Source organism: Canis aureus, chromosome 5 (assembly GCF_053574225.1).
Source record: "Canis aureus isolate CA01 chromosome 5, VMU_Caureus_v.1.0, whole genome shotgun sequence".
Taxonomy (NCBI): Eukaryota; Metazoa; Chordata; class Mammalia; order Carnivora; family Canidae; genus Canis; species Canis aureus.
The window spans coordinates 30,470,302-30,483,169 of record NC_135615.1 but is presented as its reverse complement, the minus strand read 5'-3'; the positions used below and the strand labels follow the sequence as shown (position 1 = coordinate 30,483,169).

The 12,868-nt window shown below is 53.0% G+C and overlaps 1 protein-coding gene and 1 long non-coding RNA gene across 4 annotated transcripts in view; one reads left to right on the top strand and one right to left on the bottom strand.

Moving 5' to 3' along the window:
* Positions 1 to 12,868, top strand: part of PFKFB3 (6-phosphofructo-2-kinase/fructose-2,6-biphosphatase 3) — a 144,332-nt gene that overhangs the window by 11,976 nt on the left and 119,488 nt on the right. Inside the window, exon 1 of one of the 3 annotated variants that reach the window (XR_013379535.1) lies at positions 5,783 to 5,913. The exons of 1 other annotated variant lie outside the window; for it this stretch is intronic. The gene's annotated coding sequence lies outside the window, so the exon portion shown is untranslated. Of the gene's footprint in view, positions 1 to 5,782; positions 5,914 to 6,801; positions 6,865 to 12,868 lie in introns of those variants that run through there. One more of the 3 variants, XR_013379536.1, reaches the window with a different exon arrangement.
* On the bottom strand, positions 6,844 to 8,426 carry LOC144313887 (uncharacterized). The gene is made up of 2 exons (XR_013379539.1): positions 7,574 to 8,426; positions 6,844 to 7,204 (listed from the first exon to the last, which is right to left on the bottom strand). It is a non-coding gene; the product is annotated as an uncharacterized LOC144313887 (long non-coding RNA).

The following is a 12,868-nucleotide window of genomic DNA, read 5'->3' as shown; positions in this document are numbered from 1 at the left end:
TGATAGGTGATTCAACACTTTCCTATCTTTCAGTACTCATCCCGGCCCTTCTGGGGTCGATGGGCCTTTGGGTTGTTTCTGGGTTGGGTTATGACGTTCAGAGCCACCGTGAACATTCTATTGGTACCTGTCTTCTGGTTGGCAAGAGTACATGCTTCTATGGACCTGCTGGGTCCGAGTGCAGTGCTGGCTTAGCTCTGACATCAGCCTTGCTCGGATGGTTTTGGGACCTAGAGACAGCATCGTCTATCTGATCTGGAGAAAGGTTCTATCTTCCTCGGGAAAAGTTTACCTTCTCATGATTTTTCCCCGTCACCCCTTCCTGCCGGTGTCTTCGCCCCTTCGTAACAGGCTGGCTCATGCTCTTCGCTGTGCACGCCCCTTGCCCTCTCAGCTGTGCACTTTCTCATCAGCGACCTGCTTTCCTGTGTCTGTGCCTCTACCTTCAAGGCTCCACTCAAACCACAGTCGGCCTCGACGTCTTAAAGCTGGACGTGATCATGGTTCTTGCGCTCTGATCTGTGATCACTTGGTCCCCCCAGCCTGACCGTAACCACTCTGGGCAGTGCTCCTGCTGTCCAGCCTCGTGCCTGCTGGACGACTGACAGCTTACGTTCAGGTGATTCATTTATGGGGAAGTTCTCCCCGTAGGCGGAGGGAGAAGCAGACTCCCCTCTGAGCAGGGAGCTTGATGGGGGGGGGCTGGATCCCAGGATCCCGGGGTCCTGACCTGAGCCAAAGGCAGATGCTTCACCAACTGAGCCACCCAGGCACCCTTCATTCTCCATTCTTTTTTGTTTGTTTGTTTAAGATTTTATTTATTTATTCATGATAGACAGAGAGAGAGAGAAAGAGGCACAGGCAGAGGGAGAAGCAGGCTCCATGCAGGGAGCCCGACGTGGGACTCTATCCTGGGACTCCAGGATCATGCCCTGGGCTGAGGGCAGGCGCTAAACGGCTGAGCCACCCAGGCTGCCCTCATTCTCCATTCTTGATTAAAATTTCAGAGTGCATCGGAATCTTCTAGTACTTCCTTACAATGGTCGTAGGAAAGGTGTGGTTAGGGATCTGCTAAGGGAGGAATAGAAGGTGTGCAGCTTTCCCCGTCGGGCTCATGGAACTCCTGGCCTTTGGGTCTCTAGGTGTAGCTGAACCTGTGAAATCATTCGGGTGACTTATGTTGGGGTGTTGCATTTTGTTTTATTCTCCCGTGCACCCTTCCTGGTCCCTCCCCCCTCTGACAAGTCACACACTTATTTTTTAGAGGGAGACCACTTTTGCTTCCATGTTGCTTTCTCTGCGTTGCTTGGGTTGTGTCCAAAGTTATTCTACTTGGAATTATCCTCCATTACGATCACCTAGAGTGTCGGGTGGACATTAGGAATTGAAACAGAAGCTCTGAGAGGGTGTGCAAGGTACCAAAGTTCAGCGGTAAGCAGCTCTCCTCTAGAAGGTGTGGGACCCACTGCACACATCTGTCGAATGAGTGGACAAGACAGGCTTGGTGGCCTCCCTAACAAAAGGAGACCCAGGGATACTTAAGCAACAGCCAGACACGCATCACAGCAAAAGTGGCCAAAGGGAGCCCTCGATTTCAGATCTCTCTGACTCATTGAGCCTTTTTTTTTTTTTCTCAAGAGCTTTATGTATTTGAGAGAGTGAGAGTGAGAGAGAGCATAGAGGGAGAGGGAAAGAGAGAAGCAGACTCCCCACTGAGCAGGGGCCTGATATGGGGCTCGATCCCAGGACCCTGGGATCATGACCTGAGCTGAAAGCAGATGCTTCACCAACTGAGCCACCCAGGCGTCCATCGCCACCCACCCCCTTACAGAGCCTCCTAATGACCAATGTCCATCTAGTTCTTTGACTTGAAACAGAAAGTGGCCCCTCCCTGCCTTTCCGATAGCTGAGAGAGAGCCGTGACTCTCGTGACTCTCTCGGATTTGCTGTGTGTTTGTATGCTGGCCCCGGAGGGAGGGAGGCTCGAGACATGGCTCGTAAACAGGTGGGAAATACTTTGGGGCACTGAACTACCTGGGCGTAGTTCTCACTTGTCACCGACTTGTCCCTTTAATTTCCTATGTGATTTCATATCTACACGGACATACCAGCTTTGACTTGTGTTTGCTCGATGACTCAGAAGTGAAGTTTCTGTGTGTTAGTAAAAGTGTGCGAGGGCAAGGAGGGACTCTTGCCTGGGGAAGTTTCCATTTCTGTTTCTTTCTACCTTAATGAATGTCAGGCCTTCAGAAAAGTTGCAGGAATGGGATAGTGCACAACCTCCATCATTCAGATTCACCTGCTGCTGCATTTTACCGTCTTCATTTCTCAGTTGATGTTGTTGATGTTGAACCATCTGGGAACCGGTTGCAGACATCATGACACTTCATCCCTAACGTGCACCAGCATGTTCTTCCCAAGAACAAGAGCATTCTCTTCAATTACCACGGTACAGTTATCATCCTAGCTGGAAACTTAGCAAGGACACAAGTCCGCTACCTAGTTGCCAGTCCGTATTTGAATCGTCTCAGTCGTGTCTTTTATAGATTTATTTTTCTTTTTGCATCTAGGGTCCAATCAAGTGTCACACATTTATCTAGAAGTTTCTTTTTCTCTAGAAGAGTTCTGCAGCCTTATTTAGTGTTATTTCAGTGATACTGGTATTTGTGAAGATCCTGGCTGCTGCTTTTGCAGGGAGCCCCTCACTTTGGAATTGGCTGATGGTCTCCTTGTTTTTTTTTTTTTTTTTTTCTTTTTTTAAGATTGTATTTATTTGAGAGAGAACGAGAACATGAGCAGGGGCAGAGGCAGAGGGAGAAGCAGATTCCCTGCTGAGTAGCGAGCCCAACCCAGGACCCTGGGGTCATGACCTGACCTGAAGGTAGACGCTTCACTGACTGAGGCCCCCCAGGCGCCCCCATTTCAGTCATCCTTTCAACATTTATTAGTGGCCGTCTTTTGTAAAGAAGGGCTTTCCTACCCACTCTCCCCTTTGAAATAGATTCCATTTCATTATTTTTAACAGTAGTAATAGTATCAATATAGATTCAGGGATTTTAAAAATTATTGTATGTATTATAATCCATTCCTGACATTATTCATCTTGATGTTCAAATTGTTCCAAATTTGGATAAAAGCCTTTTCAAGCCATATCCTTTTGACACATCCCCCTTAGTTTGTGAGCTCTATCTTATATTCTGGCACAACCAGCTGTTCCAGGCTCAGAAACTTCCCCAGGGAGCCCTGGTGACACTCATCTGAACGATGATAGTTGGAAACCAGGGTCTGCACTCCCGTGTGCTCCTTGTTCCTGGGGTAGCATTGTTTCTAGGGCCTTTCCAATGGACAGAGCTGGGAAACAAGTTTTTTAAGATTGTAAGTTCATATTGCTCTTCATCCAGTCCAGTTCCAGAAAGTTCTCCCTCTCCTTTTCCCCTTCCATAGATTATATTTTTCATTTGCTTTTTATATTTTTTCCCAGGAATTAAAAAAAAATCTTGACCCTCCTTTACTCCTGGCCTTACTAATTATGAAAAAATCTTCATGATTGATGTCTATTTTCCTCATAAGTGATGACATTGAGTAGATCATCAATTTAATGCAAAGGTGAAGGCTGATGATGCCAGATCTCCTGAGGCTCCAAAAAAACCAGTCTGCACAGATAGGAGAGCCTGGAAGGAAACACAACTGGGAATGTTTCTTCCATATTTTCCTGTCATTTCACCATGAAAAGGATATTCCTTTTAAAGTAATACATAGGAGTATTTTAAGGCAAAAGGAACCTATCTGTAGGTTGGATGTCAACACCTTGGTCCTACTATTGTAGGGAAGGAGAAACAATTTTCCCTTTGCCCTTTTAGATTCTTGGCTGAGACTCTCCCTGCCTCCATAAAAAATAGATAGGAGAGAAAAAGCCAATTTTATAATGATGTATGTGCATACGTTCAGCAGCCCCACAAAGACTCAAATTGCCAGGTGGTAGAGGCTCACGGATCATTCTGAGCTGTGGTGTCCCAGGCAAGGAAGACTATGCCCGGGATCCCTGGGTGGTGCAGCGGTTTGGCTCCTGCCTTTGGCCCAGGGCGCGATCCTGGGGACCTGGGATCGAATCCCACATTGGGCTCCCGGTGCATGGAGCCTGCTTCTCCCTCTGCCTGTGTCTCTGCCCCCCTCTCTCTCTCTGTGTGACTATCACAAATAAATAAAAATTAAATAAATAAATAAAACATTAAAAAAAAAAAAAAAAAGACTATGCCCAGGAGGGTCAGAAGAGGAGGCTGTGGCAAACAAAGTCAGCCCCGCCCCGCAGGTGTCAGGTGCAGTGACGGGTGGGCTCAGTTCTCCCCCATTCCGTGTAAAGTCCCCCTGCAAAGGGGTATCCTGGACCCTGTGTGCAGAGCTCCTGCAGAGCTCCTGCGTCTGCACCAGATAATCCTTATGCCCAAGAGGCATGTTTGGGGGGTGTTGCATTTGCTGCCTGTCCACATGTCTCCTAGGAGCCAGGCACCGCGGGGGCAGAGGTGACCAAGGACAGACCGACAAGGCGGGTGGCAGGTGAAGGGCAGGGCTGGGGGCGGTCGAGGAGGAGCGCCCGCTCCCCCTCCCCCTGCACCCCGGCTTCCCGGACGGTGCCCACCCCAGCCCCCCGGCCGTGCGGGTGGGGCCGGTGCCACCTGTCAGGCCCAGGGCGCCGCTCCCTCGCTCCCGCTGATGCTCGGGACGACAAGGTCAGCGGGGCTCGGCCGGTAGGGGAGAGGTCGTCTGGGGACGCGGGGCGCAGGAGGGGCGGGGTGGGCGGGGCCGGCGGGACATGGGGGCGGGGCCTGGAGCCTAGGCCGGCCGGGTGGGCGGGGCCGCGGGGCGGGGGCGGGGCCTGCTGGGTGGGCGGGGCGGAGGGCGGGGCCGGCGCGCACGCGGGCGCGCCGATATTTTTTTTAATAATAAATTTATTTTTTATTGGTGTTCAATTTGCCAACATAGAGAATAACACCCAGTGCTCATCCCGTCAAGGGCCCCGCTCAGTGCCCGCCACCCAGTCACCCCCAGCCCCCACCCACCTCCCTTTCCACCACCCCTAGTTCATTTCCCAGAGTTAGGAGTCTCTCATGTTCTGTCTCCCTTTCTCATATTCCCCACTCATTTTTTCTCCTTTCCCCTTTATTCCCTTTCACTATTTTTTATATTCCCCAAGTGAATGAGACCATATTAATGTTTGTCCTTCTCCGATTGACTTACTTCACTCAGCATCATACCCTCCAGTTCCAACCACATCGAAGCAAATGGTGGGTATTTGTCGTTTCTAATGGCTGAGGAATATTCCATTGTATACATAAACCACATCTTTATACATTCATCTGTCCACAGACACCGAGGCTCCTTCCACAGTGTGGCTACTGTGGACGTTGCTGCTATAAACATCGGGGTGCAGGTGTCCCGGCGTTTCACTGCATCTGTATCTTTGGGGTAAATCCCCAACAGTGCAATTGCTGGGTCGTAGGGCAGGTCTGTTTTTCACTCTTTGAGGAACCTCCACACAGTTTTCCAGAGTGGCTGCACCAGGTCACATTCCCACCGTCCAGCGCGCGCCCGCCCCCCATCCCGCGCGCCCGCCCCGCCCCGACCCCCCGCGCGCCCGCCCCGCCCCCCCGCGCACGCCCCGCCCCCCCGCGCGGCACGCCCCGCCCCCCCGCGCGCACGCCCCGCCCCCCCCGCGCGGCACGCCGCGTTCACGTGGCGCCGCCGCGGCCCGCCCGCCTCCCGGGCCTGGCACGTGGGCGCGGCGTGCACCGGCGCAGCTGCGGGGCTGGAGGCGGCTGGAGCGCCCCGCCCCGTGGCCTGCTTTCGCGTTCAGGGCCGCGCTTTCTCCCCGATTAGGCCTGGGAGCGGACGCGCGCTGTCAGGGCGCCAGAGGAAGTAGGTCGGCAGGTGGCTGGCGGGCCCGGGCGGGGCGGGGGCGCGGGAAGGACACGCGGGGCAGCGTCCGGAGAGAGGACGCGCGAGGTTGCAAAAGAGCATGCACGCGCCGGAGCGTGCGGGGGCATCAACAGGTGCCTTTGTCCCTTTGCGGAGTAACTGGAAGTGCCCGGCGCTGCTTGTCTCTGCCGGGCGTGGACGCGATGTTCTGTCCCGCTGTAAACAGCAGGCACAGGTGCTGCGGGCCGCGCGGTCCCCCTGGGCACAGGTCGTCCCAGCCCCTGCTTTGGGGCCCCGACTCCCCATGAGCTGAGGACACTGCTCCCCTCCCATCCCCCATCCCCTGGCCTGGAAGGAATTGGGACCTTGGTTGCATCTGACCCTTTCGGCTTGCAGAGAGTGACTCAGCTGGTGGAGGGCAGGAAACGCGGTCCTGGGAGAGCTCGAAGAACGGGGGGTGTGGAGCCCGGACCAGACAGGCCCCGGGGCCCTGTGAGCCTGTCTGCAAGTATTTAAAGACTCATGTGATCAGTTCTGACTGGTCCCCGTGCTGCCCCAGAGGACGGGACCGAGCTGTTGGGGGAAGGTGAATTCCAGGTCAGTTAGAGAAGGGGGAGGAATGCACTTTGTGGAGTTCCCTCCAGGAAACCTCTGCATCTGTATCAGGAAAATGGGGGGAGCTCGGTTTCGACTTTTGATCTGTCAGACTCCAAAGCCTTTGGCTTTCATGATGCATTTGTTTCATGGACCAGGTGGCTTTGGGAGCCGTGCCAAAGGGCTTCTGCATGGATGGAACCTGCTGGGCTAGAGGTCATTCAGCGGTGTTCAGCCGTGTCACTGCTTCTCTACCTGGGATGAAGAGGGAGGTCATCCTGGGCCAGAGGAGGAGGCCACCTGTCTCACCAGCAAGTCACGTTTTTCCAGCAGGGCACAGCTCTGACCCCCGTGCCTGTGAGTGCTCTTCACCCTGTTAAAGCAGTAATCTTGACGTTGAGTTTAACAAATGCAGTCCCCGTATGCAACTGTCATCCAGCATAACTTACTGCCTCTTGGCCCTTCCTTTTTTCCAAATCTGACCCTCCTTCCTGTTGCCCAGCTCTCTGCCTGGGAGCCACGCAGTAAGAGCTGAGGAGTGGAGGCCTGGGAACTTGGGTGTCAGGCAGCACCAGATCCCGGTGTCGGGAAAGGTCAGGTGGGAAGCACCTGGGCTGCTCCCACTCGCTCCGCAGCCCTCGGTGTCTGATACAGCGTACCTCAAGCCTGTAGGAGAGGTGCACAGCGTACCTCAAGCCTGTAGGGGAGGGGCACAGCTCCCTGAAGGTTTGGATTCATTTTATGAATTAATTGCTTCACACACTGTGAAAAGATAGGAGCTCCTTTACGAATCTACTTTTGCCTCCACTTCATGTATTAAATTGTCGAAAAACAAACCCACGATGGCATCCCTGGGAGGAAGGTGGGCATATGGGACGGTGTAAAGAAGCAATACCTGGTTTTTCTCGGCTCTCCAGCAGACCTGGTTACGATTTCTTAATCAAAATCCAGCCAGGAAATGCCAAACCTAGTCCTCCTCCCCCAGAGGCAGCATCCAGAGTTGGGCCCCTCTCTACCCTGGACGTATTTTCAAAGATCTAGGAGCTGTCGCTGAGGACCTGCTTACCTTCCTTTCAGTGAGTCTGTGGTTCTTCCTTCTTAACCTCCTGGGTGTTACGTGTCTCCTCCGGGGTATCAAGGCTTTGGAGATCTTCCAGGTAGCCCGTCCAGCCCAGCTAAGCAGTGCTTAGATCTCGGATTAAGATCTAAGCAGTGCTTGTAGAGGAGGTGAAATGTGTCCACCTGCAAGTACTCTCCTGCGTTCTCCTCCCCTAGATCCTTCCATTCAGGAGGATTCTTTTTTTTTTTTTTTTTTTTTTTTTTAATTTATGAGAGATTGGGGCAGGGAGCAGAGACACAGGCAGAGGAAGAAGCAGGCTCCATGCAGGGAGCCCAACATGGGACTCTATTCTGGGCCCCGGGTCAGGCCCCAGGCCAAAGGTGGCGCTAAACCGCTGAGCCACCTGGGCTGCCCCATTCAGGAGGATTCTTAAAGCGATAATGCTCAGTTTGCTTTTTAACTGATGTCAAAGATCTTGAACTCAAGGGAGGGTATCCTCATGATGGGCTTTACAGCATAAACAGTTTAGGAAGAGGGTTGGAGCAAAAGTTTGGACACGTTATTCCGTCCCTGGCCCTATGCTGTCTCCACCCCAGCGTCCTCGTCTGACAGGGCAGCTCAGGTCAGGCAGCTGGAGAAGTGGAGGTGGTGTGTGGGAAGACTAGTCTCGAGCTCCCTGGTCACCCACCTGGCCGTCTTTGTATTCATGGATGAGGCAGAGATGGAACCCCTCTGGCTCTTGCTGCAGCAGGGAGCCAGAGTGAGGGGGTGGGAAGCTGCGCCTGGGCTCTGAGGTCAGACCTCCTGGGCTCCCACACCAGGTCCACCTCGCAGAAGCTGTGTGACCTTGGAGAAGTGTCTTTACGTCTCTGTGCGTCAGCCTCCTCACCTTCAGTGGCATTGGGTGGTCGTGAGGAGTAGGCCCCAAGCTCTCCAAACACGCCTGGCACCTGCTTGGGCCTCATAGGCGGTGGCTTTGACTCCTGACTTGAAGGAGCCCTCAGCCCGGCAGTGACAGCACCCACAGAGCTGTCACCACGGCTTCCGTGTGAGCTGAAATGGGCTGGGAGCCTCAAGGATGGGTGGTCAGCACAGCTGCTCCCGCCCCAAGCACTAACCTATCCTCCAGGCCTGCCCCGTGGAAGGCCAGGCGGTCTGCAGGGCCCTGACTCGCATCCAGCAAACTTGCTGATGGTCGATCCGCCCGAGACAACCTCTCCCAGATGGGTCCTTAGCCAAACGCCTCTCCTTCCTGTCCCCTGAGTTCTCTAACAGGGTCGCCTGTCCTGTACTCTTGCTATGAAGTAACAGATTGGGTGGCTCATGCGGCTGGGAAACAAGGCTTCCCATTCTTTCTCCTTCTCCTACCTGCGGAATTGAGATGGGGTCTCTGGCGGGGACCAGTAGGCCTGGAACTTAATTTTAGTGAAAGGAGGAATGAAGTGGCTCCAAGGTGGGCTGATGAAAAGGGGCTGGAGGCAGGGGGCATCAACAGGTGCCGAAAAGACCGGAGGCTTTGATGTTGCTCTTGGGCCTTTGTTTCTGCTCCCTAAGCTGCTCTGGGGCTGACCTTGCCCTTGCTGATGGTGGGCTGGGAGGTGTGGCTCAGGGACCGGAGGAAGGGGATTGTTTGCTGGGGTCTAGACCAAAGCTCACACGTGTGCAGAGTCTTTAAAAATACTTGTGAAAAATTCAGTATCTAAATGTTACGCTGTGGGGTAATATCCCAGTCCCTGAGCTCTTGCGTATGGAATTGGCCACAAGGCTCAGAGGGATTCAAGGGAGGACTGGCCCCTGCTTGACTCCCAGATTAGTGTTTTTGTAGTTCTTTCATGGATGTGCATTTTCTCAAACCTTTCCCAGCTTCTTGGAGATTCTGGGTCTAGATCCTGAGAAGGTGGCAATATTGATTGGTGGTATGTATGTGTGTGGCGTGTTCTCCGGAAAGACTTGCCCTATTCTCTACTTGAAGGAACCTTCAATTAGCAACGTTTTGGGAATTTTTTTTTTTTTTTAATGTGATGACTTTCCTGGACTTCTGTTTGTGGTTGTTTTGAAGTGGTGGGGTTGGGGGAATGTGCCCTGGGAGGCCCACCCTCTGGTTCTCCAAGGAGGATACCATGGTTTTGCTTTCAAGCAGGAGAATCATGTTTACCGGCTACCAGAGCTCCAAAAATAGATGCTTATCCCAAGACAGGAGGCGGTGGCAGGCTGAGAAGCAATTAAAAAACCCCTGTCGCTCTTGACTATCACCTTATCTTGAGTGACCTGTCACATTGTTTGTTGACCTAGGAATGAGGAAGAATACTGAGTGCCTTACCGTAAAAAAAAAAAAAAAAAAAAAGAAAGAAAGAAAGAAAAAGAAAGAAATCCACCTGCCAGACTCTTGCCCTCCCACTCGCCTCCACCCCTTGTTTATATTTTCTTTCTTACTCCTCTAATGAAAGAAAGGCAGATGTACATTTAAATGGGACTAGAAACTTTCAGCCACTGCAATTCCCAGGGCTGTTGATGCTGGGAAAGGGAAGATGAGGAGTAAAATTGGGGTGGGGTGGACATGTGCGTGGGGTGGACAGAGTGTAAGGAGGTGGTGGTCTGGGAGCTGGGTGGGTTTCCGAGAAGAGGAGAGGACCAGTAGGGTTTCCATTAATCCAGGCGTCAGGACAGGCAGGGCACACCTCACGTCCTTCTGTGGCCTCCCCACCCCCCCAAAAAAAAGATTACTTTGGGTGCAGGAAGAAAATATTACAGCTTCCCTTCTGTTTATTTCAGCGCATCCTTTTGAATTTCTAGTTTTTGCTGAAGTTTGATACGGTATAAGAGCACATGTGTATAATTTACAATTTAAAAAAAATGCCTTTTTGGGAGGTGATAGTTTGTGGCCAACGTTGGGAGGCTGCTCCTCCTCCCAGAAGTGATGACAGAGCAGGGAAACAGGCCCTGCTTCTCAGACTTGAATACAGAAGAGTCCTCGGCGTTGTCGCAGCGCAGATTAGTGGTCGGCAGGCCTGGGCCAAAGCCCCAGGTTCTGCAGGTGGAACTGACTCAGGTGGAGGGAGATGGTGTTCTCCTCTGCGTGCTGCTGGTGGCACTTGGGGTCTCGGACGAGAGGGAAACCCGAAGCTGCCGGGCGGTCAGGAACAGATGCTCCGGCTTTTCCTTTCCTGGAATGCCCCGCTCGCCCTCGCTCTTGACACCGCCAGGAAGTCCCGCGTGTGGATCAACTTGCCGGCATCCGTTCCCATCCCATTAGGGATGCATCACTGTCCTATGTCACGTGACGCTAATTTGCTTCTCGGTCCAGATGGTGTCTGTGGCCCACGTCTCAGAGTTGGAAGGCGCTGGGTGCAGGTGGGGAAAAGCCGATGGCTGGGGGGTAGACAGGTGCACCCATTACGCGGCGGCGGCCATCCCCGCCTGCTGTTCTGTACCCGGCCGGCTTGGGGGCCTTCCTTGGCCTTTCTATTGTTAGCTAACATTTGCCGAGCACATTTCAACCGACAGTTCCATGAGGCCACTCCTCTCTTTCATCACCTACAGATACGGAAGCTGAGGCCCTGAATAGTTAAGTCACAGATCTAAGATCATAGGGCTCGTACGTACGCCGTGGAGCAGGGCACGTTCCTCTGGCCATGGGCTCAGTGTGCTTTCTGCTTGAGCAAAACCTGCCGCTGTTCTGGGAGCCATGAGAGTTCAGAGGCTTGAGTTTCTGAGACCTTCTCCTTCATTCATCCATCCATCAAGCAAGATGATGTGTCTGGTACTAGGTCTTCAGGATTCAGAGATGGACAGAAATAGTCCGTGGCCTTCAGGAGGGGGGCAGAGAAGCAAAGATGCATTTACCTGGCTGTTGAGTGTCCTGATGGGGTCAGGGTCCCATTGCCCACAGAGGGCACGGCACAGTTACCTGGCACGAGCGTCTCTGAAGGGTGAATAATCCCACAAGAGGACAGAGGGGAAGGATGCTCCCGGCAGGGAAATCAGGATGCTGACATCAGGAAGGGTTCCTCAATACGACCCAAATAGACACGATGGTAATTAATACGTTTGAAACTTAATAAAGATAATCCTAATGACATGCTTGTTAATTGCTGAGTCTTCTTGCCAGATCGACTGGTTTAATCGTTATGAAATATCCCTCTTGAACCCCACAGGTAGTCTTGGTTTTGAAATTTACTTTGCTCTTGATATAGCTACTCCTTTTTCTGCCCATCACTGTTTGCCTGGTGTATTTTACTTTGAAGTGTCCACGTCTTTCTATTTCCAGTGGGATCTCTTAGCATCGGGCTTGCTTTCTCATTTTATCCAGTGTTATTGTGTCTTTTGATTAGGGTTTAGACCGTTTACACTTAGTGTAATTATAAACCGTCATCAGGTGCAAGAACCAGAAGCTCCTCGTCCCTCATTCCTCTCAGGGGAGCAGAGATGCGGGGCAGGAAGGATTGTTTGTCCAGCCTGTTCTGAGCCAGAGTCCGGATGTGGGTTGGGCTGGCTTGCTCTAGAGAAGATTTCCTCAGCAGCGGCCCCAGGATCAGTGGCCTCCTGGACGTGGGGCTCGTGGAGCTCAGGTTTGGAGTGCTAGTTTGAGAAGGAAATGGCCAGTCGGTGCAGCCAGTGTAGAAACCACTCTCTCCGCCCTTGCACCCACATCCTGCCGTGGAAGGCCTCCAGCATTTCCCCTCGAATCCCTTTCTGGCCTGAGAAAAGCTCACTGGCCTCATGAGGATGCCTTATAATCCTCCAGAGCTGCTTGATTTGCAAAAGGGGTTTCCTTCCGTAGCGTACACAGACCCAGTGTGGATCTCACAGCTTCCTGGGCTGCGGTGAGCAGCGCCAAGGCAGCAGAAGAAAAATCCCTTCAAAGGCAGCATTTCTACCTCCTTTCCTCAAGTCTGCAGTGCAATGGCCAGGACGACGTGACACGACCTGTGGCAAAGGGGATTGGCCCTGGGCTTGGGAAAGGATATCCACCTCTGTGTCCGTCCCGTCCAGATGGACAAATAGCCACGGTCTCCGGGTAAATAGCCACGGTCTCTGGGTAAATAGCCACGAGCCCTGTTGGTGCGCTCTGGCCTGGCCCCGGGCTCTTGCAGTGCCACCCCTGAGCTCTCAGATCCCTAATGAGACCAGGTCAGCGGGCGCGGGCTCCTTCCTGGTTGGGAGGAGCCACCAGAGGCGGGACGCCTGTGCCTTAGACTGGAGCAGAAGACCTAGGGTCTGCGGGGCGAGCCACCTGGCGGGTAATGCGCTGCGTGTGTGGGTGTGGTTTTCCTAAGGCACAGGTGGATTCTTCGGGGTCAC